Source organism: Notamacropus eugenii, chromosome 7 (genome assembly GCF_028372415.1).
Source record: "Notamacropus eugenii isolate mMacEug1 chromosome 7, mMacEug1.pri_v2, whole genome shotgun sequence".
In the NCBI taxonomy this organism is placed as follows: domain Eukaryota; kingdom Metazoa; phylum Chordata; class Mammalia; order Diprotodontia; family Macropodidae; genus Notamacropus; species Notamacropus eugenii.
The window spans coordinates 40,795,316-40,822,621 of NC_092878.1; positions in this window are offsets into that span (position 1 = coordinate 40,795,316).

A 27,306-nucleotide genomic window follows, 5' to 3' on the forward strand; every position below is an offset into this window, starting at 1 on the left:
TATATGTATGTATATACATGTATACAGATATCCATATGCATATACATACTTATGTATGTAGTCTCCTCTGATAGAATGTAAACTCCTTTAGTGGATGGATTGTTTCATTTTTGCTTTTGTATCCTTAACACATAGCATAGCCTAAGGGCACACTAACTGCTTGTTTATGAATTAATTGATATATTGAAAGGGAGGTCATTCCAAGATTGAAGTAAATCATTAGCAAAGACACAGAGATAGAAGAGAAGGATGGGAGAAAGAGTCCTAAGTAATGAGAAGATGGTTTTGAAATGTCTCTGAGTCCCAGGATAGTGAATTTGTGTTTTATTCATTAGGAAATAAGAACTAAGTTGTTATTTTTTTTTCATTTTTTTTTTATTTTTGTCCTTTTTTGTTTTGTTTTAGTAGAGGAGCAACATGAGGAAGTTCAGGTATTTGGAAGCTTTTGTAGACAGGACAAAAGAAGTAGAGAGCTTAACTTAAAGCAAGAAGACAAGGGAAGTTATCAAAATAGTCTAATATGTGTGTGGGAGGCAGTGAAGGGAAGGGGGAGAAGGCTAACCTAAAATAGATGCTGGGATTAACTTATCAGCAGTTTGGAAAGAGTTCCAGGAGCAGCTAAGGGTGCAGTGGATAGAGCCTGGCCCTGGAGTCAGGAGGACCTGAGCTCAAATGTGACCTCATATGGATGCCCCTGGGCAAGTCACTTAACTTTGATTACCTCCAGAAAAGGAGGAGAAAGAGGAAGTTAAGATGGAGTTCCAGTGCTTCTACTAACTTCTACTACCAATAACTTTAGCATTCTCTCATCACTATGGAAGACTGGAAACTACAGTATAAAGGATAGTTAGCCTAGAAAAGAGAAAACTTAGGGGAATATTCCATAGCTGTCTTTAAGCACCTGAACAGTTGTCATGTCAAAATGACTAGATTTATTCTGGTAGACCTTGAGGCCAGAGTGAAATTTCCAGAGAAGCTTATCTTCACTTTGTATTATCTCAGTCTTTCCAAGCTTCTCTGTATTCATCATATGCATTTCTCATAGCAGAGAATTATATTTATGTACTACAATTTGATTAACCATTCCCCAGCAGATGAATTTTTGCTTTGTTAACAATTGCTTTGTTTATAATTCTTGAAGTTTGCAAGGTAATTACATACATTATTTTATTTTGATTCTAAGAACAACCTTGGATGGGGTAAGTGATATTACTCTTCACAGTTTACAGATGAGTAAACTGAGGTTGACAGAGATTAACTGACTTTGTTCAGTCACGTAGCTAGTATTGGAGTAACAACTTGAGCTCAACTCTTCCTGATTAGAAGTCTGGTACTCTGTTGAACTTCCACTAAAGCAGTGGTCATCTAACCAGTGTGTTTGAGAGTGGGCACAGGTAAAGGAGGAGTTTAGGGCCTTGGAGAGAGGGTGAAAGCTTAGAGTACACTTTTAAAGGTAGATGGAACCTTGGGGATCACATAATCCAATTGTCTTATTTTACCAAAAAGGGATCTGAAGTCCAGATAGATTAAATGATTAGTCCAAAATTATGCCTTTGTTTAGAACAGTCATTCCTAGACCAAAAGTGATATACTGGAGAGAATTCAGAAGACAACTAGGAGGGTGAAGAGCTTTAGGACCATACCACCTAAGGATGAGCTGAAGGAACTAAAATGTTCAGCCAGAGAAAGAAAAATCTAAGTATTTGAATATCTGTGATGTGTTAGAGTAATTCCATTTGTTCTATTTGGTTTCAGAGAAGGGAACTTGGTAGAAGTTGCATGGATACAAATTTCGGAGTGACATAAGGAAAAACTTTTTTGTAACAATTTCCCCTACCTAAACATGGAAAGCTGCCTTGGGAGGTTATAGGTTCCATTATCAGGAAATCAACAGTCAGTGACTAGATATCTTGAAAACAATATGAATGAGTCAGATTATATGACCTCTGAAATCTTTTCCAACTTTTAGCTTCCATGATCCTATTTCTTCAATTCTCATGCAGTGCTCCATCAATCAGCTTGTCGAATTTTTACATGCATGTCTGTGTGTATACATAGAGGGTCAGAATAATGTTAAGCGCCAAGGAGAAATGCCTAAAAGGATTGTCTATATTTTTGGGGACCCATGTCTCACCATGATCCCCAGTCAAAAAGCAGAGGAAGGGGGCAATGGGAGATATCTTGGGTAAAGAATTGGTAAGGCAACAAAAGTAGAAATTGAGGGTATAATAGGATACTTACAAGGATATGATGAAATAGTTCTTAGGGTTAAGTGTGGGTAGGTTAGCATGGGAATCCAAGAAAGGAATGATAGACTTTGGGGCCAGAAACCATATTCTGGAGGACCTAGATCTTTTTCCTCCAGAAATGCTTACCTTTCAGTTTCATTATTTTGATGGGTGGTTGCCTCAGGCACTTGCTACATCTAGGCTAGCTTCAGTGATGTTCTGCTTCATTCTGTGTCCCCCCCTTTTATAATGAATTGCCTTACCACCTTAGATGAACACTCCATTCTCCCTGTGTACTTTGCAATTCTTGAGCCACAATAAAATCACTTCTGTACTTGCTCCTGGGAAGAATTTTTTAATCCATTCTCCTGTGGTTTCACTTGCCATATTGAAGACTTTTCAGACCAATATACTCACACCTCCTTGGCTCCTATATATGTTGTTTAATCCCTATGAGAAGGAAGATCCTTGAGAAAAGGAACTATTTTTGTATTCATAGAACTTCGAGTAATGTGACATGTTAATATCCACTTTTTTTAAAGCTTCATGAGCTGGGAAAATGGGGAAGGGTATCAAAGTGTTTGTTGTTGTAGATCAGCCATTTTTCCGTAGTGTTTGATTCTTCATGACCCCATTTGGAGTTTTATTGGCAAAGATGTGGAAGTGGTTACTATCAGTTAATTTTAGAGGAAACTGAGGTAAACAGGGTTAAGTGACTTGCCCAGGGTCACACAGCTAGTGTGACTGAAGTCACATTTGAACTTAGAAAGATTAGTCTTCCCGATTTCAAGCCTGGCACTCTATCCACTGTGCCACTTAGCTGTCCAAATTAAAGTGTTGGTTTAGAGAAAGTAAGAAAGTCCATAGGAGTGAGGAAGTGAGAGAGGTAGAAATTAAGAATGTTGCATTAGTTAGGTATTTGACAATTTAAAAATATCACAGAAGTGCTGAGTAGATTTTATTTTTTTTCTCTCTGATTATTTGCTAGGGTATCTGTAGTTGAACTTGGTGCTAAATTACCATCTAAGGATGTGAATAGGATAATAGGGTCTGGGTTCACAGTGGTACCAAGGTATGGCCTCTTTTTTTCCCTTCCATTTTGCTTCTTCAAGTTGGAGAAAAATGTAGCATAAATCTTTGAATTCCTAAATCTAGCCTGACATTTCATATACTTCCAATCAGTGCTGCTAGAAAAGCTGCTTCCTACTTATAGCCTATAAAAAAGATGCAAGAAATGCAGAGAAGGCGCTCAGGACAATCTGAAAAAGCAATTTGTGGTCAATATCAGTCAAATCTTCCTTCAGTTGACTCAATAGGGTTGGATAGGTAAAACCTGCCTCAGTTTTTTTTGAGGTCTCAGTTTAAAATCAGCTAAGGATACATAGGATGATTTAGAATTGTACTCAATTAGTAGAAAGAAGAACATTTGAGCCACTCCAGAAGTAGTGAATAGAGTATTGGACTTGGAGGCAAGAAGACCAGGGAGCAATTCCCACTTCATTTAATATCTATGAGGTCATGGTTATGTCTTTTCATCTCTATGAGCTGTGGTTTCCTCATCTACAAAGTGGGGATAGTAATACCTATCTCACTGGGTTGTAATGAGACTCAAGCATAGAATATGGGACATTTGTACCCAGGTTTGCCAAAACTCTTGACCCATGCTCTTTGCATTCCACTGGTTCCAATGAGACAATGCTGGCTTAGTTATCTGCCAGCAACTGCATATTAGCTGTTTGAACCTGAGCAAATTGCCACCTTTCTGGGCCTCATTTTTCTCATCTTATTAAATGAAAGGTTAGACTGATGATTTCAAAGATGCTTTTGAGTTCTAAATGTATGATCCCATCATTATAGTTTGTGTCCTGGCTCCATCAAATCTATAACAGTTTATGCTTAGACGTGATTTTTGGCTTTTCAAATAATATTTTATTAGTTTTGAAAACATTGTTTTCAACTTATGTTGACAGAGACATACAAAATTGAGCCCTGCTGTAAGCTACTTATCCAGACTGCTACAAAGCTAGTCTAGAAAAACAGGAAACAAATGGATAGCCTAAGGGTAGGGAGGTAGCCAGAGAAAGGGGTAGCTCTATAACAGTGTGTTCCTTGCAGTTTTTAATTCATCTGACTCACCTAAGGAAGGGTCTGAATAGTGTGTTCATGGGCACTTGTGATGCCTAAGTAAAGTGCAGGAAGACTATAACAAAGATGGGTAATTTCTGCATTCATCAACCATCTAAAATCAGCACCTCTCATGTATTGTTTTCTTCTGTTACCTTGGTTTCCATGCTGAAAATTAGCGGCATTGAATTGCTCTGTCCTATTCATTTACACAAGAAAAGCTTCTATGTTATGCACAATGGAGGGCTTCTTTGAAGATAGAGTGCCATCTTCTTCCAGATAATTTGAGCCAAATCTTATGTGTGTGAGAGAGAGAGAGAGAAAGAGATAGACAGACAGAGAGACAGATGCACACACACACACACACACACACACACACACACACAGAAACAGACAGAGAGAGATGATTGAAGGAGATAGAGGTGGAGGCAAAGACAAGGAAAAGGAGGAAGAAAAGGGGGGAAGTAATAGACCCAGATAAGGAGATTAAAATAGTTAACCCTGTCTCTTTGAATCCTTAGATGTTTGGATTCAGAGGTTTGGGTCACTTATTTTTTCACCAGACCTATGATGTCACTGATATAGGGAGCTTTTGATTGGAAAATTCCCCTTACCAATTTGAATGAGCAAATGCTATGTAACTTAGAGACTTAAATGGGTTACTTGGGCTACTGGGATGCCCAGGTAGAATGATTTCTATAGACACTCTCTCAGGTTACCTCTCCTTTCAGTCTATACTACAAGTATTCATGGTTTCTGCACAGGTTGTGTTGTAATGGAATGGATGCTGGGGAGAACCTCTTACGCTTGTCTTTTTGTGTGTGTGTGTGTGTTGGATAGTTGTACATTTTTGACTTTGAGAAGCAAACCATTAAATGAAGACAAGTGAGCATGTATAAATGAAGGGAAGTTTCCTAAAAGAACATCTGAGTTATGAGAACTGGGTATGAAGACTGCTGTGCATATATGAGATTCCCAATTAATTAAAAACAAAAAACAAAAAACCCAAGCAAAAACCAAAAACCAAAGCCAAAGCCATTTAATCTCCCTTTGTCTCAGTTTCTTCACCTGTAAAATGAAGGGTTTGGACTAGATGGCCAATATGGTGCCTTCCACTTTTAGATCTATGATTCTCTGACTATTTGTGGAGTTTCCATAATTTTTGGGTTTAGACAGAGACTGATTAGAATCAGGAGAGAGAAGGTATTTCAAAGACCTGTTCAAAGGCCTTCATTATAGATCCCCTGCCTCTATCTCTCCAAGGAGGACCCCTAACAAAAGTACTCTCGTGGATCACAATGACAACTTTTGTGTTTGAAGAGCATGAGAAGACATTTTAATCAGATGCTAATTAAGAGCAACTGGAGATGTGAAGAGTGATTGTGGCTCAAGTACGCTGATCTGGAAGGAGATTATTCTATTAATACATCTCTGTAAACAGACACTAACATTTTCTCATTATGAGGAAATGATAGTTTGAGGGATCCACCCCTAAATCTGGTTCTTAGTTACTAAATGACAAATACAAATATTCAACATGTTGATCTTTCTAAAGAACATACCTAATGCCATTAAATTTCAGAGGAAGTTGACTAAGAATGTGAGAGCTATAAGGGACATAGAGATCATCTAGTTCAATTCCTCTAATTTTACAGATAAAAAGATGTCAACCCAAAGACTTGCCCAGACTCATATAATGACAGCAGCAAAGCTAGATATGGAGCATAATACTATAGACTTGTTCAGAGCTCCTGTTTTTGAAGAGGACCAATGACATCACAGGTGATATCTTGATGTATATGTGAATTAGATTTAAGTAAAGCAGAGTTGTACAAAGTCATCATCCTCTCTGTCTCTTCCAGATTCTTCAAAGTCCAGGGGCAAGATGAAAGTTGAAATGACTGGTGATGGGGAGGGATTCATTGGATGGATCCTTAGAGATTCTAATGTCTGAGAGAGCTTTAAGTGCCCCTTGGCACCTTCTTCAGCCACCTTTGGGGCTGTTGGAACAAATTGTTCTCATCTGCCCATTCAGCCAGGGGACAATCTTCACATGCTTGGGTTAGGCATCCCCCAGTCCTTCAGCAGGTTTGAGACCTGTCTATTACCATCAATCTGGCTTAGCCTGTATGCTTCTTGCTCTGAATGCTACAACTACTTGGAGCCATAAATGAGACTTGGGTGATAAGTGGACACCAAAAGTGGATGAACATCCTTCCAAAAGGCTCTGTAAGTCCCCACACCAGATGTATTATTCCTCCATGAATACCCCAAACATCCCTTCACTGTATCACAGTCTTGACTGAAACTGTACCATAATATATGAATAGAAGGGGATGAAAAGAGACCTGAATTCCATTCCTTATTTTAACATTAATTCACTTGATCTCACTAATTTCACTTGACTATGATTCATTCATTAATTTAGTGTTAGAAGGGACCTTATAGGACATTGAGTTCATTTTATTTCTTTTACAGCGGAGGAAACTGAGACCCAAGAAAATTAAATGACTTAGGGTAAGAGATATAGTAAATAGCAGAGTTATAGAAATGCCTTGCAATCCACCTGACCTTGATAATATGAAGACAGATGAGACAATAGTTATGTAAACACATTGTGATTTGCTTTTTTGTTGTTTTTATTTTTGTGATTGCTTCTATTTTTCAGAAGAAGACACTATTCAAATATTTTTTAACATTAAAGGATCAGCATCCGTGTCCTCAACCTTACTTGTGGATATAACCCAGGGGTCTGTCTTAGTGTTCCCCTACCCCTCCACACCCTTCACTTTCTTCCTATGTTCATCAGTTGCAATGACTGTGATTATCATCTCCCTGTAGTTGACATCCAAATGTACATATTCTGGAATCATTTTTTTTCCCAAATTCTAGATTGATTTATTGACTTGGATCACCAAGTTCTAAGTGTTGTTGTTCAGTCATTCCAGTCATGTCTGACTCTTTGTGACTCTATTTGGGGTTTTCTGGGCAAAGATCTAGGAGTGATTTGCCATTTCCTTATTTAGCTCATTTTACAGATGAGGAAACTGAGGCAAATGGGATTAAGTGACTTTCCAGGGTCACACAGCTAGTAAGCGTTTGAGGCCAGATTTGACTCAGGATTTCCTGATTCCAGGCCTCATGCTCTACCTGCTGTTCCACCTAGCTGCCATTTCAAAAAAGAACTCACCAAATCTTTTCTCTTTAACCTATACCTTCTCCCAACTTTCCTTTTTCTTTTGAGGGTCTCATCTTCTTTCCAGGCATACAGGTTTGGAATCTTGCTTTTATTTTATACTCTTTATTTTCCCTTAACCCTTTCATATCTAAGTTTATTATTTCTACTCCTCCAATATGTATCTCTCACATTTATCCTCTTTACGCACATGTCCCCTAGTCTAGTTTAGGCACTCATCAATTTTTACTTATACTATAGCAATCACCTTCTAATTGATCTCCCTAATTCTAATTTCTCCCTTCTACCAAAATGATCATCATTAGAACAGGTTTGACCATGTCCCTCCTCTGCTCAAAAGGCTTCCATGGCTTCTGATTATTTTCAGGATAAAATATAATGCCTCTCTTTGGCATTTAAAGTCCTTCACCATCTGGAACCAGCCTACCATTCTAGACATTATTCCTCATCAAGGAAACTGCGTTTCAGCCAAACTAGTTCACTTACTATTTTCATTATTGTGTTCCACCCTCAGTTTTTGCCTTTTCACAGTCTATCTCAACTGCCTGTAATTTCCTTCCTCCTCACCTCTCTGCCTTTTAAATCTTTAGTTCACTTCAATTCTCAGGTGAAATGTTACCTCACACCAGGGGCCTCCCCTGATACTCCAACCCTCATCAGTGATTTCTCTCTGCAAAATTGCTTTGTTGATAATTTCAAATTTCTTTATCAGAGTAATTGTTGTATTCCCACCTAGGTTCCTTGCTTTGTTCTCAAAGAGGACCATGAAAAAGAAAGTTAATGCTATTACTTGAAAGGGAATTGGATTTAAGTAAGAGAGGGCTATACAAAGTCACCATCTTTACTTTCTTCTCTGGAGCCATCTGTGTCTGGAGGCAAGATATACATCTGGATGACTGGACATAGCCCCCATTCCCACCTCCCCTCCAGAACTATGTAAATTCTTAAAAAGTAGTAGCTTTTATTTTGAACTTTGTTTCCTGGGGACAGAGAGGGGAGAGAGAGAGAGAGAGAGAGAAGAGAGAGAGAGAGAGAGAGAGAGAGAGAGAGAGAGAGAGAGAGAGAAAGAGGTTAATGAATATTTGTTGAATTGGATTTCATTGGATTAAACAATTTTAATCTGCCTCATTCTCCCTTCTGGCAACTCCACAGGCAGACTAATAATAATAAATAATAATAATAACCACTAAGATTTATATAGGCATTTTACAAATGGTATATCCTTTGATTTTTGCAAAAGCCCCGTGAGATAGGTGTTCTTATTATACCCATTTTACAGATGAGAAAACTGAGGCAGACAGTGGTTAAGTGATTTGTTCAGTGTCACACGGCTAACAAATGTCTTGATTTGAATTCAGATCTTCTTGATTCTAGGTCTAGGCTTCTATATCCCCTGAGAATCACCCATTTCCCCTATTCTTTCTTTAATCAACAATTTGATTAATTTGAGTGGAAAAAATTATCCAGTTCTTATCCTTGATTATCAGCCACTTTTAGGTTTTAAAGATGAATATAATTATAAAATTTAAAACTAGAAGGGACCTAATAGTCTTGCAGTCTAAATGCTTATTTTACAAATGAGCCAGCTGAGGTCTAGAGAAGTTAAAGGACTCATTCAGGGTCATAAAATTAGACCTTGACAATAAGGCTGCCCTCACCCCCATTTTCCTCCTGGTTATGCCTCCAAATGAGAGTATGATTTCACTTCCTTATTACGCAAGTAGAGATGATCCCCTATTACTGGTAGGATGAAGTCTGAAGTCTTCTGGTCCTAAACTATGATTTCCACTGCCTTGTCATCTTTGTCCCCCACTACTCTGCATATATGAAAACTCTCCTCAAGCTAGATTACCACTGTAATATGATGAATAAGGATAAATATTTATTTAGGGTTTTAAAATATACAAAGTGCTTTGCATAACTTATTTGATTTGAGTCACATAACAATCCTATAAATACTTTGCAGTATTTTCATTCCTATTTTACAGATGAGGAAATGGAGCTTCAGAGCTATAGTCTTGCTACTTCATTTCACTTGAAATATTCTCCTCTTCCTCTATACCCATTCTTGTATCGCACCATTTCTATGAAATAACTCAGTTAACAGGGCAATAAACTAATCTTAAGACCTCTTCAATTCCAGGATTCAGCAGAGAACACATGAGTATATTAGCCTTTCCCAAACCATTCCAGTTATCACTGATGTGTTCTCCCCCTGATGCCCAAAAGTGTCTTTCTCAGAATTAGCTTTATTCTGCCCAATTCTCTAAATCTTGCTGTAGAGTGCAAGGTATTTTAAATTTTTGGAGAAATGTCCTCTGAAAATTTATGAGTGGAAGAGACTTAATTATAGGGAAAAGGTATTGCAGGGGCTCTCCAAATGACACAGGGGATAAGGAACTGGGCTTGGAGTTAGAACACGTGGGTTTAAATCCTTCCTTAGACACTATGAACTCTCAACAAATCATATAATCACTCTGTACCTTTTTTTATCTACAAGATGAGGAGATTGGACTCAGTGGCTTCTAAAGTCCTTTCTAGCTATAAATCTATGATCCTGTGACCTGGAAATTCAAGTAGGGAACACTTAGGTTGCCTATGCAACATGACTTCAAAAAATGTCCTCCACTGCTTTATAATGTTTTAAATAATTTTAAGAGTAGACAGTGTCATTCATTCACACATGTCAATATTTATTGTTTTTGTCATTGCTGGCATTATATTTAAACCATGAAGTGAAAACATATATGAGAGTCACTCCTTTCCTCCACCCATCACTCATACAGATTTGGATAAAAATCCATCAGATTATTTGCAGACACATTAAGGCTAGTAAGATAACAATAGGGAAAATTAATGAATACATGAAGTGCGGTGAAGGTTCCATGAAAGAGAAGGCTGGGATCTCCAAAGATAAATTTTGTATGCTTTATGATTTTACCTACTATGTGGACTATGAACTTTGAATACCATTAATAGTCTATTCTCCCTAAGAAACATTTCCTAAATCCATGGTTTCCACATAGCATATGACATAAGGGTCTACATTAAAAGTATGTTTTAGGTAGAATGTATGATACTTGAAGGTAGAAACTATACTGTTTTGACCTAACTTAACCTTATCAAGTACTTTATGAATTAAATTGAACTGAACTGAGTTGAATTGAATTATCTCCAATTATTGGGTTTGCATTTACTTTTGGTATTCAAATCAGGGGAAGATTATTTTGGTCTTTTTGTCACTAATACCTAACATGGTATTTGGTACATGAGTTCAAAACCTGGAAAATTGACTGCCAAAATGGAATTCAAATGAAGTAGCCTTTCTCTGCATTGAACTTATTTCATTCACTGGACACTTGGTACATTTCAGACACTATGAAAAAGTAAGCAGAGCCTGTTAGAAAAGTTGAGATCCATTACTAGATGGTTGTTCTAATCTACTAGTCGCTGCAAGCTGTATTATTGAACTCAGTGTTGCAAGGTATGGTGGATGTAATGCTGACACAGTAGAGTTTTCATCTGAGGGCTCCAATATGCTTAGAGCATAATAGTCTCTCACAGCCTTTACCGTCTTAAGAACCACTGCAAGATTCAATAGTCACAGGGAGTCCGTATGAAAGAAAGGAATGAGTGAAAGAGATTGTGTAATGAAATGGTTGTTTTTATTATATAGTGCAACACTCCATCCAAGTAATGAAACTGTATGTAATGCACTGAAGAGTGTTTGTACCAGATAGCCCACATGGGCAGGGACAGCCTTATACATAGCATAGACAGAACAGAGAAGGATCCCCCAAAGCTCATCTAGAAAATGTCTCCATCTGCTCACTGGCAAATGGGATTCTCCTATAGAAGCTCATTTTGTTTAGCTAAAGGCTTCAAATTGTTAAAATGCAAATCTTGGAATGATGGTGGGTGCACTCTAATCTATCAGCCATGTACAGGGTAGTATAAATGTGTTTCAAATACTTTTTAAATTAAAAATTATCTCCCAGGGAAAAAGCCTGAATACTTTGGGTACCTAAGGGAAAGAGAAAGGACAGAGATAATAGAGGGCAGAGGGCAGAGAATCAGAAGGCTGATGACATGAAAATTTAATTGTTTTCCATGGCATTCAGGGCCTTCAGAGGTCTAATATCAGTTTGTCTTTTTCAGTCTTACATCTTACTGTTCTCTTTTATATCTTCTGTAACCCAGCTAACCTCAACTGCTTACTATTCCATGCTTTTTCATATCAAATCCCTTTATGCCTTCTACTCAGCCTGAGATGAAAACAGTGAGAAATCAGAACTATAAGGGTATAGTGTTAATATTTTCAGTCACACAAGTGCAGTACTCAGCTCTCTCCACATATGGAGCTCCAGAAAGATACCCTAGGTTCAATATATTTTTGTGAAATCAATATCCGCTCAAAGTCAGTCATAAGTAGTCACCAATAAGTTCATTTTTAAGAACAGAGGATACACTAGTTAAAAAGGGAAAAAAAAAACACATTTAATTAAAAGCATAGTCATTAAAAGACAAGAAAATGTGCTCCTCCACATTACCAAGCCACCAGTAGGGAAAGTATACCTACACAGTAAACACATGTGACCAGGGAACACATAGGGAGGGCACATATGTAGGAAACATGTATGATCAGAGAACAATATGTGAAGTCAACACACAGCAATAAACATATTGCCAAAGAGATGAATGAAGGTTACATTCATATTCATAGGTGTATATATATATGACCGTGGCAACCCACATCTTTAACATTGCAGAACCCTCTGTGAATATCATTTAGTTCCCTTTTGCTATTTTTTGCTTTTTTATCCATTCTTTGCTAAGCATCAGATTTCTACTGGAAATTGTCTTCACTCTGCAAAGCATTTCTGCTAGTGCTGGGATTGCTGAACTTCTCTCTGCTACCATCTGCTGGCCTTCAGCTGTTTGGTTTCTCCAGCATTGTTCTTTTAATGCATAGCCCAAGGCAATTGAACTGCCATGTCCATGAAGCAGCCAATGAAAGCCAACAAATATACCTACTAATATTAAGACTAGTCTTATGATTATTATTCTTTTAGTGGTAGCATGAAGTCCATGGTTCCAGGCAACTATCTGGCTTGAAGTTAGAAAATCCCTCTTGCTTCTATCAATATCATGCTAGCAGTTTGCACCCACTCAGATCTTTTTGGGTATTACACTTAATAAAACTACCAAGGAGCCGTGTGTTTGTCAGGTGATGTGGTTCTTAACCCTTCATGTAGCTCTGATGGTCAAGAAAATAAGTAAGTGGACAAGAACAAAATAGATTTATACCCTAGATATTTTTCCCTAAATTTCTTCTTTTATGATGCACTCTAGGAGACAACAAACTCACTTGATCATTGTTTAGCATTCCGGCCAGGTGGAAAGTGCTGATGTCTCTACATAAAGTACTCTGTATAACATAAAACATAAGTAAATGAACAAAAGAAATATCCTAAGAACTAGAATAATTCTTGAAATTAATCATCCTAAGGGAAATAAACTGACTATTCCCCTTCTGTCAACTTTATTTTGATTTTTGAAAATGTCTGAAATACTCTCCATCCTTAGCTCTGCATCTTGAAACCTATGGCTCCCTTCAAATCTTGGCCAGGTACCACTTGCTATAAAAGGCCTTGCCTGACTTCTCCATTTGTAAATGCTCCCTTCCCACCCTCAAATATTTGAATTACTTTGGTAATGGTAATTTAAATGGGAAGGTCTTTCCCATTCATTAACAGGCCCACGTGACCTGCACTGGTTACATGCCCTGAGTCACAAGAGTCTGTGGAGGGAGGAAGGGTAGAACAGGAAGAGGGGAAACTAGAGTAGAGCTGACAGAAAATTGGTCAGGTTCTAGTCAGAGCTAGGAAGGATGCAGGCAGGTAGGTAGCTGGCTACCATGAGTGAAAGACCTTGTTTGTGATTTTGTTTAAGACACCCTGCTTGTGATTTGTTTAAAGGAACTGGTTTGTGGGAAGCCCGGCAGAGGAAAGACTTGGGGATAGTGTTGTCTTCTGAATTGTTACTATGTATAGATTTTTGTTATTATGATGGATTTGGTTTTCTGGTGTCTCAATGTTTTGGCTCTGTCTTTCATGTGGAGATACTGTTATATTTTGTGCTTCAGAACTGCACCAGGATATTCATGGCTGCTGTAGGCTCAGTGAATATCCCATTGGTACTACACCAAGTCACATGAAAAGCAGAAGCAGGAGAAGTTGAAGATGGCTTGATAAAAACAAACAAACAAATAAAAACCTATTTGCAAGGTTGAGTTACAAACAAGATTGCTGATAAATATTTCATGATCTGCCACTATACACTTTGTTTAGGATGTTGCCCTCCCTTCATGAAGGATCAATAGAAAAGTCTGGTTGCAGCAAAAGTCTGATACCTGAGCTAAATTTTCCAACATTATTTCACCTGAAAAAGGTCTTGGGTTTGGGTTCATTTCTACTGGGAAGCCCCATAACTTTTTTTTTTATTTGAAAATAATTATATATTAAGATATGATCAATGCTTTATAAATAATTCTTATAAATTATAATCACCATTATTACTTCATTATTATAATCCAGGAAGGAAGAAATTAGAAGATTTGGGAAATGTGTTGGTGGGTATCGAGTTAGACAGGGTAGGATAAGATTAATCGGATTATCAGAAGCACTGCAACATTAACAACAAGAACAAAAATAGCATTGGAATTGGAGTCAGTGAAGCTAGATTGAAATTCTGTATCTGTTGCTTACTACCTGTGGGACCTTGGTTAAGCAATTTCACCGCTTTTTCTCTTCTCCTGCAACAACTTGATAAACTGTGATGTCCCTTCCAGCCATCTATGCTCCTCTGATACTCATGGTGGCTCCTCTTCTTAACCCCTAAAAATGGGGAAGGCTTGCAGTGGGGTCTTCAGACCATATAAAGCTTCACCTGCAAAAATCTCTAAAAAGGGCCTAACTCTGACTTATTTGGGAAGACAAGGAAAGAGGATGCATAAATAACTGAATACAAAGTTGAATTCAGTGATTTTCACAGCCAAGTGAAGCTAAATATTTTCCTTTTAGTTTTTTAAACCTTAAATAAGTAAAATGAATGTTAGAAGAGGAATAACAAGGAAGAGTTGAGGGACAAGGGGTGAGATGAATAGTGACTCAGAAAACAAGTTTATAATGCCCTGCAAGGCCCAAAAGGAAGAATGAAACTCATTTTAAGCAAGTCTGTTCCTTTGATTTCTATTGTTTTCCTTTTATCCAGATTACAAGCAATAGCAAATCTGAAAAAGTATTCTCCGTAGGTCAGACTGTGAAGAGAAGTTATGAATGTACTAGAGTCAGCTGTTGTCTTTTTTGGAATCATTTCTTTTCTATTTTTCCCCCTTCGGTATTGTGGGTGGGTTTGTGGGGGAGAATTTTGGCCTTAACAGTTGCTCAGGCTATAATGAGAAATTCATGTACAAAGTAACCCCTTTTATAGTATCAATTCCAAATACAGCTTATAAAATTTTTCAACTTTTCAGTCAGCAGTGATGTGCTGCTCTTTGAGTCCGGCGTTACTGTCAATAGTTGCAGTCAAGTGCGGTGGAGTGAGCACTGGACCTTGGTGAGGACTTTGCCTCTGTCCCTTAGTTTATTGGATCCTAGGATGATATGAATGAATATAAAAGCATTTATGAAGTGTCAAGCTCTACACTAATTAATGTGGATAAAAATAAAAATAGTCCCTGCTCCTAAGGAGTTTACATTCTAATTGGAGGAGATAAGTCAGAGAAGTAGGATCAGACATAGTGGCTAGGAGGTTCTGATGATTCTAAAGGTTTAGGTGCAGGGAAGATAACAAGACCCAGAAGCCCAGAAGCCACATTGGCACACCAGATGCCAATGACTACCATCTAGAAGGCTTAATCACAGGCCAGATGATAAGATGTGATGAGTTGGAGTTGCCATCAATATGATGGCAGAAGGTAAGGACAAATGATTCGTCATCTTAGAAGAAGGATTATTAGTGATTCCCTGATTATTTAAGCTCTTTGAGCAGTTATGCCCATTCATCAAAAGGGAGGTAGAAAGCCCACCTTAATACCTTCGGGAAGGTGGTAAAGGGCCAGAGTTGTAGAGGAGTAGGTTTTCTCAAGAAGGGGGTGGGGCATCACTCAGGCAGTAAATGGAAAAGGGAAAATTATTAGGACATGTGAGTTGCTTCCCATGGATGCTGATTCAGTTCAGAATGCAGTCTCGGATTTGGGTGGGCAGGAGAGGGAAGGGGAAGTCTACAATGCCTGTTTTCTATTGGAATCACAAGACTTAGAGTTGACAGTGCCTAGAGATCATCTAATCTGACCCATTCATTTTACATGCTAATCACAACTCTTTTGTCAAATCACCTTCTCTAGAACCTGAGTTACTTTACATGTAAAATCTGAAAAAAAATTATGCTTGCAAGGCCTAGCTCAGATAATTTTTCTGAATAAAGCGCTTTGAAATCTTTAAAATGGAAATCTGAGGTGTTTTGCTGTTTTACAAATCAAAAGTTTGTTGTGAAAAATAGCACCATGTGTACAAGGAAATGTTATAGATAGATAGATACACATAGATTATGGCTCTCCACCATAATTCACATCTATCTATATCTACCTATATGTGTGTATACATATATGTGTACATATGTATATATATATATATATATATATATATACATATACAGAGAGAGAGAGAGAGACACGTATACACATGCAGGGACATGAACATATATAATATCTGTGCATGTATATGTTAGTAATTATTCAATGTATGTTGCTAGGTAATAGATATAGACACACATATACACGCAGAGATATATACATATATAATATCTGTGCACATATATTTTAGTAGTTATTCAATGTATGTTGCTAGATGATATATGCTTCACAGACTCTAATATTACCTTAGATGGGCAAGATCCTTTTATACTACATTTCTTTCTTTGATATGTTAAGAGAAAATGAAGAATGCTCTCAGCATATTTAGATGACAGACAGGAACTGAACATGATAGGAAGGTTGTAACCTATACCACCGGAAACAATGCCCGCACCATCTGAATATGTAACTAAAAAGGCTTCATAAATGTACCTATATATCATGGAAGAAAAGGTTCAAAATGGATCTGATCAAATTTATCTGGTCAAAAGGGTCAATTAACTCAATTTATGTTTTTCAAAAGAGAGTCAATTGAGAGGGAAGGAGGAAGGGAGACAGTGACAGAGAGACACAGAAAGAGAGACAGAGACAGACAGAAAGACAGAGACACACAGAGACAGTAATGTAATATAGAGGAGAGCCTTGCCTTTGACTCTACGTATCTTTATGACCTTGAGTAATCCACTTAACTTCTCAGTGTTCTAAGCAACTATCTAAGACTAAGAGCTGCAGAGAAAGTGCTGGCTTACACTGATAAAAGAGTTTGGTCCTTGATGTTCTCTATACCAAAGAAATCACGGATCTAGTCACCATCACTAATCACACACACACACACACACACAGACACACACACACAGAGTACAATATTCCATTATACGTAAATCACATATAAAATATACATATGGATGAAAACTCCATCACTGTTGTGTGTGTTTTATAAACTGGCTTTGGCCCAGTAGGTATATTGCTTTTTTCTCAGTTTTAGTTTTACTGTATCATTCTGAAAAAGAAGATTGCTGGTGACAAGGTAGTGGAATTCGGAGACCTGGTCAAAGACCTTTCTTCTTTTTCAGCCATGGTTCAGCTGCAGCTTTTCCCAAAGATGATAAAAACAAATCTACGGTAGCCAGAAAAAGACTGCAGACACGTTGATATTGTTATGTCAGGTCAGCTGAGCTTGATTTCAGCTCCTTCCACATCACAAAGCCGCCACATGGCTCAAGCTCATCCTTTGGAACAGGTCTGTCCAGATATCTATCTTCAGGTTGTCAACTTGAGGGGTGGGGTGACAAGGGACTTTGGGGGAACAAGAGGCACAAAGGACCATAGCGAAGCCATCAGAATGATCCTACAGATGACCAACTGGGGTACGCTCTAGTTTTCTGTTGCAACATGTCTTAAGAATAAAAATACAAACATTCTGCTGAAACCTGACAAGCTGCTGTCTTCTGGGGTTGGGAGCTGGAGAGTAAAAACCCATCAGCTTTATCTTTACACTTCCCTCTTCATTACAAGCTTGAATGTGCCCATTAGACTTACATTAGCAAGCTATAAAAGCAAAGAAAGAAAAGCGTCACTGAGCTGTCAGGAAATCAAAGTTCTCCAAGTGTAGGAGAAAACAGATCACAGCAAATTTAAAAGTTGAGCCCTACGCTACATTCTCTATCCAAATGTAATCTGCTTTTAAATCTGGAAAATTCACAAAAGCAACCTGAGTACTGCTTCTATGGATGTTAAAAAGAGACAAAGAGAAATCTTAAACATTCCCTCATTGGAAGTACTATTGAGACAAGGTAGGGATTTTATTTTGGAAGAGGGTATTGTGTTATTATCTGGTGCTGACCAGGAAGAAGCAAACAGAAAAGGAGCCCAATGGTATGCATTTTAATGCTTGGTTTTTATCAGAGGATTATTTTGATTTTATTATATTTGAGGCCATTGAGGGATGAGACAGACATGAAAGGTTTTGAGTATAGATTTGAGAAATGAATGATGAGCAAATCTGACAATTCATATTCTCATCAAACCCTTTTGAGTAGTGCAGAATAGAGGTTTCCTTGAATTTTCTGACATCTTCACGTCTCATCCTGCCCAGGAAGCCCTGACAAACATGAAAATGAAAAATGCCACAAAGGAAATGATTGGAATTTTCTGTACTTTAAACCTGAAAATGTCTCATCATTTACTTTGGGGTGAAAGTTCTCTTTTAGCTGAACCACTTAGTCCTTCCATAGGGGTATTTCACCCAGCATCAGAATATGAAAAATAGCTTCTTCTCCCCCACCTCAAACTGAGAAAACTGGTCAGTCCTGTGATGGTACTATCTGCCATTTGCAAGTTTCAGAGTATATTACAATGTGAAAAAGAAGGTAGCTAGTGCTCTTGGGTGAGATGCTTCATTTTCATGCTGTCAGAAGCTTCTAAAGTCTACTGGGACCCAAGGCTTAGGTTATTGTGATCAGTTTAACCTTGGTTTGAAACAAATCTAACAAAATTCTCAGGCTCTGAAACCATCTCCATTCACTCTGCACAATGATCTTTGCCCCATTACAACCTCTTTTTAAAGTGCTTACATGGAGAGAGCTGCTGTTTCTATTCAAGTATACTTATTCTTTCAATTTAGTTATCATGCTCATCATCACCATGGCTAGGGCACTTAATAAGTGCCCTGTAGGAGTTTGATGTGAGGGCCAAATTGATGAACAGGGACAACATATGATGCCCCCACCTGATTAGTTCGGGGGACACTATTAGACTAATCATCCAATCTGAAGACTTCCAAAGTTCCCCTATTCTATTCCTTATCCTGCATATCAAAAGTGAGAGAATTGCCTTTCCCATTCATAGAGACCTCCATTATGTAAGTTCTTGTGTTAAGTTTATCTTTCATCGCACAGTGGATATACTGTCTATAAACAAATCATTTTCACATCTGACATCCACAGTTCCAGAAAAGATTTTTATAATTTGTGAACTGGTGTAAGTGGCAGTAGAAGATTGAAATAAATGTCTGTACCTAGAATGGATTCCTATTTTGACCTGTATGCTTAAGGAGACTGGATTGCCAGATAGACAATATTTAATCACATTCATGTTAAATGAATAACATCTTAGTTAAAAAGAAGAGTATTACCAACCTTGCTCTGAGTTCCCTTACCTTATTCACTATACATTCACACACAGAGAGCATATAATATTGGGTTGAAGTTTAGACTCTGGTTGCTGGTACAGGGGAGACAAGAGGAGAGCAGACTTAAGGAAGCATAGGTTTTAATGTCCTCTAAAATCTATTGTATAGTCAAATGAGAGCTTGAATATGTGGGCTAGTTTGCTGGGGGAGGAAACAGCCTTTCCTTTGCTTCAGACAAGGATAAATCTCAGTCACCCGTATACCCAGACAGTCTGCTAGAAGCAGGTAGGGGACAGTGCAGGAGAGTGAAGGGAACATTTTGTACTGCAGTCAGTTTCACCTCCCTGGGAGGCTGGGTGTCAGACAACTGGATCTCCTGCACTCCATGCCTGGTGAGCCAATTAGCACATTCCCCTAGTTTGGGGCTGAAGTCACCACTGTATGTGATCTGCATACTGCTTCAACTGAGATTTGACCTTCTGGGCAGAGGCAAACAAGGCACCCAAGTGAGATAAAGGATTGGCCTTGATATTTCTTTCTTCCTCTCCACTCTCCTCCCCTCCCTTTCCATCCCAGACCTGCTCATCCATCCACCCACCTCTGCTGACTCACTGAGAGGTGGGGTGATGGCTTTATTTCTGTTGGAAATCTTGAATCAAAGTATAGGATGCCTATTAACAACCATGGTTTGTATCTCCCTCTGCCAATGTCACAGATGGAATGCAGGTAACATTGTATGGCCTGACATATTTGGCCCACATGAGGGCAGTCCTGGGTAACCAAAAGCCCTCAGTATCTTTCCACAAACTCTGGCGGAAGCCAAACTTTGAACACACAAAGCCCCACAGGGTTTCAGATACACAAGATTTTTAAAAGCTCATAGTGATGACATCCCATAGAAATCAGGAAGAAAAGACGTCTAACAAATGTCTGACTGTAAGTTAAAACAAACTGGCAAATGATGCTGGAATTTGTTTTAGCTGCTTATTAGAGATAATATGGTTCCTTTTAAGAAACACAAAGTCTGTATAATGCTTTATATTTCAGATCTCTTTTTGTTTACCTACTAATGAGTCTTCTCATAAGACGCAGAATAGCTGTTTCTTATTATGGGGTTAGATGAGAAAAGAGATGGCTCCCTGTGGCCATACATATCTAGTAGAATAGAAACTGCTAGAAAGTGCTAAGACACGTTTTGTCATTGTGTCCTAGCATGGTGTCTTAACCACAGAAGATATTTCTTAGAATCACAGATTTAGAGAGTTGATCTAGTAGAATTGTCTCATTATGAAAGATAAGAAAACAGAGGCCTGAGAGTTAAAGGATTCACCCAAGGTCGCACACCTTGAAAGTAACATACCTACCATTATCCAAAGTTTCACGCCTATATAGTCTGGATTAGGACTCAGTTTCTTTGAAGCTAAATCCCGGGTGCTTTCCATATTGAAACTTTCCATGCTTGTTCAATTTGTTTGATGAATGTCCAGAGAAATTATGATTTGTTTAATGTTAAAAGTAGGCATTACTCGGTGAATTGAGAAAGTGTGTGTGTTTTCTACCCAAGGACACTAGGTTGGGGTGGTGTGTGCATGTGTGCGTGTGTGTGTGTGTGTGTGTGTGTGTGTGTGTGTGTGTGTGTGTGTACAAGGAGGGAAAAAGGAAGAAGGGATATTGGAAAGTGTGTGGTTTGAGGCCTGGCACATGAACAGGATCTCATTTAGTACCTCAGTTATTTGATCTAGGATGAAGCAATAACCAAGTGTTAGGAGATAGCAGCTCATTTTCCTCACCTTCTGATCCATGAAGCATTAGTTGAACATCCTTTTTGCCAGGTCGGGGGGGAGGGGGAAAGGAGGAAAATTTGGTCTAAAAAAACCCAAATCCAGCAAGTTCATTCACTGATTCATTCAACGCAAAATTACTAGTCACTTGCTATATTCAAAGCACTAAGTCCTGGGAATACAAAAATAAACAAATAAGAAAATGAAACACATCTTCAGAGTTTAAATTCATTTTGGGGGGAGAGGTATGACATCATACACAAGTAAATCAGTATAATACATACAAAGCAAATACAAGCTCATTTTATTTGATGAAAAGACTAAAAAACTGGAGGGCATCAGAAAAGGCCTCACATTGAAAGTAGTACTTAAACTGAATTTTAAATGGAGTTACAGAGGCCAAGAGACGGGTGTGAGAAGGGTGAGTATTCCAAATATGGAGGACAAAGACATAGAAGCAAGAGGAGACATTATGTCATATAGGGGTAGCAGCAAGGTCAAGGTAGTTGGAACCTGGAATACGTGGGTGAGGGTGCTAATGTGAAATTCATCTGAAATCAGCTTGTCAAGGTTCAAAATGGTAGAGGAGTACATATTTTATCCTAGAGGTAATAGAAAGTCACAGAAGTTTCTTGAGTAGGGGATTGATATGATCAGACCCCTGCTTCAAAATATTTACGTGGAGGGGAGAAGGATTGGAAATTTCTGAAAATTTCACAGTTCTCTGCTTGTTCCATTATTTCAGTTGTATTCTAATCTTCATGACCCCATATGGTATTTTCTTGGCAAAGATACTGGTTTGCCATTTCTTTCTCTAGTTTACTTTATAGATAAGGAAACTCAAGCAAGTGGGGTTAAGTGACTTGCCCTGGGTTGCATTGCTAGTCAGTGTCTAAGACCAGATTTGAATTCAGGTCTTCCTGACTTCAGGTCCAGCACTCTATCCACTGTACCACCTAGCTACTTAATTCTCTGGTAGGATATAGAATATTTTATAATTTTGAGATTAATGACAAAGGAAGTAACTCACTGGGTGCTTCCTATTATATCAATAAAATCATAAATTCAGGCCAAATATATGTATACACATGAATATATATACACATATATATTGTATGTATATATGTATGCATATATACACATATATATATACACATATACGTACATGAATATAAGTGTGTTTTATATAGTTTCTTATTCAAGCCTTATAGCATGTACGTGTTCATTTAAATCATTAAGTTTTCACTGTTGTTTTAAAAAGAACATTTAAAAAAGAAAGCCATTTTGGAGTATATTTTTGAACAAAACACTCTATTCTAATACCTTCACAGATTAGAGAGGGAAATATATAAATAATATATTTTTTCCTTTTAATGAGAATTGATTATTATCCGTAGTTCATGTGATCAATTATTGATTAATATTAACAGTACCCTATTGACAGCTCCTGGATGAAGCAACTCCTTCTGCCAATGTACATTGGTTTCTTTTCTGCAGTTGATAGTCTTAGAGAGCTGCCTAGAGATCTGAAAATTTATATAATTTGCCAAGATCACATATATGGTCACAGATGAACTAGAACCGAAGTCTTTCTGTCCCCAGGGTCAATTTATCTATCCAACACACCATGAAGCATCTTTAATGTATAAATAATAAGTAGCATTTTCAAGCTATTGTCATTTTCTTTCAATAAATATTTATTAAGCTCCTACTGTATGTCAGGCATTGTCCTAAGTGCTGGAGGTGAAAAAAGAGGCAAAAAACATTCTTTGCCCTCAAAGACCTTAGAATCTCATGGAGGAGAAAACATGCAAGGAAATGTATACAAAGTTATCTCTAGGTAGGAGAAATAGGAAATACTTAAAAGAGGGAAAGCACTAGATATTAAGAGGGGTTAGGAGGGGCAGCTAGGTGGTGCCTAGGATAGAGTATGTCCCTGGAGATAGGCAGAGTTGAGCTCAAATTCAGCCTCTGACACTTGGCACTTTCTAGCCTTGCCAGAAAAAACAAGAGGGATTAGGGCAGGTTTTCGGCAGAAGATGGAATGTTTTCACATGTATAATCTCAATTCTAACATTTCTATGAAATAGGAAAAGAATATTGTCCCCATTTTGTAAAAGAGAAAACCATCTGAGAAAGGTAAAATGATTAAATAATAAGCTAGAACTTGAAGTTGCTTTTCTGATTTTAATTCCAGTGTTCTTATCGCTTGACACTGGCTTTTCTATTCTTTTACTCAGAAAATTCCACGCAAGTGATAATTAGGATTCTGACCATTTCAGAGAAGAGGTGAAAGCAGAGGTAAAATTTTTCTTTCTCTCATTTGGAACACAGAGATCTGTGTTAAGATAAAATGGTGGAGATAGGTGTATTTGAAAATGGGACTAGGATAGGTGCCAAAGCAGGGAACAATGACTCATGGCTAACAGGCTAATGATGGTGACACTCTTGAGAGATCATGGAGCTAGAAGGAATTTTAGAGGTCATTTAAACCAATCCTCTTCTCATTATGCATATGAAAAAACTAAGGCCCAGAAAGTTTAGGTGACTTACATAAGGTCATCCATACAGGTCACAAGAAGCCAAACTAGGATTGGCACCCATTTCCTTTGTCTCCAATGCAACATTCTTCCTCCTCCACCATAATACTTCCCTCAGTTGCCATGTCATTGCTTAGGATGGGGGACTGAATTTCAAAGAAAGAAAGCACCACGGAGTCCAACCCTCCATTCCCAGTCACATGTACTTTATCTTTTTCTATTTTTCTGTTCCTTTTGAATTGAATAGAAAAGTGAATTCTAGCTTCCTTTTCTCCCCTTTTTCTCTTTCCTATTTTCCTTCTTTTTTTCTCTCTCTGTTTATGATTTATATTTTGCATTGATGTCCAGTAATGCCCCTAGGCATTGCTTACACCACTGGTGGTATTTGGGGCTAACATAGCTGCTGATTCCTATAAAGATTTTTTTTTTTTCTTATTCATGAAAATACAGTACCTTCTTCAAAGCATTTCATTAGGGAATATGGAGACAGGAATTTGGTTCAAAACAAAGTATTTGAAAACTACTTTTTTGTTTCATGCACTTGAAAATGATAACTTGGACTGACATGTTGAAAGTATAGGTCCTATTATTCGAAGAGCTTCTGGAAAATGCAAGGAATGGGCCACTCACTTCAGGTTTGGCAAGTGAAACTCCTCTGATGATTTTTTTTGTAACCTTGACAGTAACTTGAATGACCTTGGATTTGAGCTTTGCCAGGATTCCATCACAGTGTTCTCATGAGCATTTAGTTGTCTATTGATTAGCAAGCGTACCTTCCCTCATCCCCATTCGAAAGCTCCAAGTGAACTTAAAAGCCTTGTACTGCAGCCCTCCAGCTCCTTCCTCACCATCGTTCTTGAATAAGCATGCAAGGGAGTGTGTTGGACTAGAGAGACAGTGGGGGATAAGCCATGCATTCATCTTTCAGCAACTTGGGCCTTTTGTTTTCTGTATTGCATTTTTCTCCCTCCCTCCATAACACAAAGTAGAACATAGAACATGTTTCCTATTACTTTCCAGGTGCAGAGAAAGAAGGGACTAATTGAAAACTGCCCTCCTGCTTTTTCCAGGTCATCCAGACTTCCCATATATACAAGACAGCAACAGCTCTTCTAGGAGAGGAAGTCCCCATAGGAAAGTTGTTCTTTGCATTTCAATGAAACCTTCCAGTCTCTGTCTCCCACTCACAACTTCCCCCACCCTCTGCCCCCCACCCTTTGCCTCCTCACTCCTCCTGCAACTCAATCATTAGCAAGGAGGGAAAGGAAGGAGAGAGAGAAGAGGGATAGAAAGTAATTAATTCACCAAAGTGCAGCAGCAAATGAATTTTTTAAATAAATTATTAATTTTCCCTTTAATATTTCTGCATTGATACTGTTTTATGTCTGGGGGATTGGTTGAGGGTGGGGACTGCTCTTCATTCCAGGCTGCAGTGCTCTGGGTGGAGATGCTGTACTTTATTGTCTTTAGAATATGTCTGTTAATTTCGTAGTTCTGCTGCTCAGTATCAGCTTTCCCTTGGCCAGAAGCATCATGAATGTGTGTGGGTTTGGGGTTGGTGCTTCTTTCAGCTAGGGGTTTGGGCAATAGAGCCACTAAGTCATGACATTTCATTTTCAAACTCCTCTAGCTTCATTCTCCTGAAATACTTGAAACAAAGAGAAAAATGCCAGAATGTACCTGAAATCCTTGAGGGGTATGAGGAAAGGGTAGTGTTTTCATAAATCCAAAGTCTAACTGTGTTTGATTCTTTTGTCTGCATAGAAATAAGAATAATAACTCTGATAGCTGACAACATTTATATAACTCAAAGTGCTTTGTATGCAGCTTCTCATCTGAGCCTTCCAACAGTTCCAGGAAGCAGATAGAGCTGACTCCACTTTACAGATAAGGAAACTGAGCTTCAGAATGGTGAAAGGACTGATTTAAAAAAAAAAAATCAAAACAATCTGCTCTCAGGGAACTCACACTCTAGTTGGGGGAGACAATACACACACACACACATGCACACGCATATACACACAGAGGCAGGTCCTACTTCATGGTCTGTTAATGGCAGATGGAAAGACTAGTTTCTGCTAGGAAAAATATCAGGGAGGTGGCAAGGTCTCAACTACACAGAGCAGATGCTTCAGCAGAGTGGATGGATAGTTCACAGGTAACCAGGGAGTAGGGCTCTGGGATATCTCCAGCAGAAGTGGGCTTGAGGGAATGAGTATCCACCTGAAACTCAGAGTCCTGTTCCTAATGGGAACTGGCCATGGGGCTGGGAGGGTTAGGTTTCAGAAGGGCAAGTTCCCCTCAGTAGTAGAAGCCTATCTTTAGGCTGACGATTGGTGGTCTGGGGAGTGATTGTAAACCAGGTCTTCCTGACTCTAGATCTAGTGTTCCATCTACTGTACCACACTGACTTTCAAAGGGGGAGTAGGGAGGGAACAGAAGGCCCAGAGAAAGGCTGAAAGCATTCAGACAGAGGTCCAGCAGAGAAAGCAGAAGTACGGTAAAAAGGACACATGGAGTGTCATGGAGAGACTAGAGACAATACAGGGAGAGGGATCAGAGAGGCTGAGGAGAACACTATGAGGAGCCAGATACAGACAGAGAGAAATCATGGTATTTACACTAAATTGTAGAAAGGAAGGGAGGGAAGGAGGATTGGGGGAATCAAAAAGACTATGTACAGCATCTCTTCAATATGTATATTATGGCCTAACCCTAGTGCCATATGTTAAACCAGGTTAGATTACTGAGCAGGAAGTACAAAATTGGCTTACACACTCTTTCATTGATTCTTTGGGGGTATACTTCCAAGTCAAATTAGGCATTCCCCTAGTAATGTCTACCAGAAAAACCTAGAGCTAGGGAACAGCAAGTCTTCACAATGGTCAGATGATATGGTTTCCTTGGTGTGAGCTTCAGGAAAGGTAAACCAAATTGTCCAGAAGGACTTTTTCGTGCATACAGATTCCCTGCATTAGTGAGTTAAAAGATAAACAAACCTTATCCCCAATGACTGAGGAGTAATTGAATCTATTTAACGCCTTTGGCATCTCTGTGACCACTTGAGAATAGACTAGGGTCTATGGGGGAATGGATTGAATGCAGTCTCGAAAGAAGGAAGGAATAAAATTGAGTCACAGACTATCACCTTTTCTTCCTTGAAAAGGAAAAAGAAGAAAGGCCAGTATTTGTGGGCAGGAGTTAAAAGAATTGTGTTGGGAGTGAGGATGGAAACTAGAGGGAATGGGCAATGATCCCAAAAGATTACAGAAATTACCACTAGCACAGTGCTCGATACAGTAATAAGTTTTTAGCTTTTTGTTCGATGACAGTGAAATATTTCTATTGGTTCACCTGTGGAAGCACTTATTTCTAAATTACCTGTAATGATTAAGCACAAGAAGAATTGGGGGTTTTTAAAAGGCAACTTAACAAAATTCAATTTATTTCATAATAATACTTTTGAATTAATGCTTCCATTTTTGTGTGGCCTTTGAGGGCCTGGAAGTTTGAGTTACCTAATTCCTGGCAGATGATTTTAGGGGAGAAAATGAAGAAACTCAAACTCCAATTTGGGGGTCAAACATAAGGGAAAGCAATATAATGAGCTTC